Below are 1248 nucleotides of genomic sequence, written 5' to 3' on the forward strand. Positions count from 1 at the left end.
AGTTTGTACACAGTATAGATAGCACTTTTATTTTCCATATATGTACTAGGGTCAGTGAGGGTTTCAGTGTTTTACCCAAGCATCTTGCCCAACTGTAGCAATCTGGTTTTATTTTTGCCTTAGCTCATGTGTGTGTTTCTTTGTCATGTTGGCAAAATATCGTATATTTTAACGAATCTCTGACAAAAGTACTCTCTGGATGAATATACTTTTAGAGTTAATCCAGTTCAAGATGGTCACCACCGCAAATTGGCCTTTGAAAACACTAAGGCTGTGTCTCACTTCAGGGACTGCACCCCATGTGGGGCACATTTGTTGGCCACGTACATCATTGTGCCTACAAAACCTCAAAAATGTAGGCTGCATCTGAGTATCCTACGTGGCAGATGATATCCCAGGATTCATTCCTCTGTCAGTAAATGGAACAGAAACATGAAGATGGCTTAGTTTTTATTTATTTACTTACTTATTTACTTTTTAACAGCAGAGTTTGAAATTTCAGTTATAGATGTTCTTATATTTATTTACATGTAACATTTTTTAATAATACTGAATTTTGTGAAGTCGTAAAGGACGTGCATTTTCTAACTAAAGGCAGTGGATATAAAACATATGTTAACGAGACAGCGCATTGTCATGTAAACATCCGTCATCCATAGACGTCTCATTTCAGAGCCGTTTTATGCAGCTTATCCTATGGCCTACATAGTCTGTGGCTTTTGTGGGTCTAGGCCTATGTGGGTTGCAACCCCTGAATTGGGACACAGTTTAAAAAGACCAGAATCAGCCAGTTTTACTGGTATTAAACTGAAAATTAGAATGAAGAGTAGCAGAGAGTCATTTCCTACAAATCCTCTCAGCAGTACACATGCAACAAGGTCTTTGAAAAAGTCAGCCTTGTCTGTGTGTCAGCAAAACATCTTGTGAAACACAGATCAACTTTTAATGAGATTCTCAGAAGGCAATCAATCGATGTACATGCATACAATTAATTAACTTCTAAAGTAAACTCAGTTTAAAATGGTAAACTCAGCCTTGGAAAAAAACTGTTATGTGAATTTCAGCTTTAAGCAAAAATGTGGTGTGGTAGTCATCATTCCCAGCACCTAATCCACGCTATGTATTATTTTCAAGATTTGACCGCAAAGGCTAAAACTTTAGGTCTTTTAAAAAAAAAAGAAGATTTTAGATTAAAACTAAAGAAAAGTGGTTAAAGGCGATTAAAGGTGAAATTAAGTGGTTTAATAT

This window comes from Austrofundulus limnaeus, unplaced genomic scaffold (assembly GCF_001266775.1).
Source record: "Austrofundulus limnaeus strain Quisiro unplaced genomic scaffold, Austrofundulus_limnaeus-1.0 Scaffold118, whole genome shotgun sequence".
NCBI classification, from domain to species: Eukaryota; Metazoa; Chordata; class Actinopteri; order Cyprinodontiformes; family Rivulidae; genus Austrofundulus; species Austrofundulus limnaeus.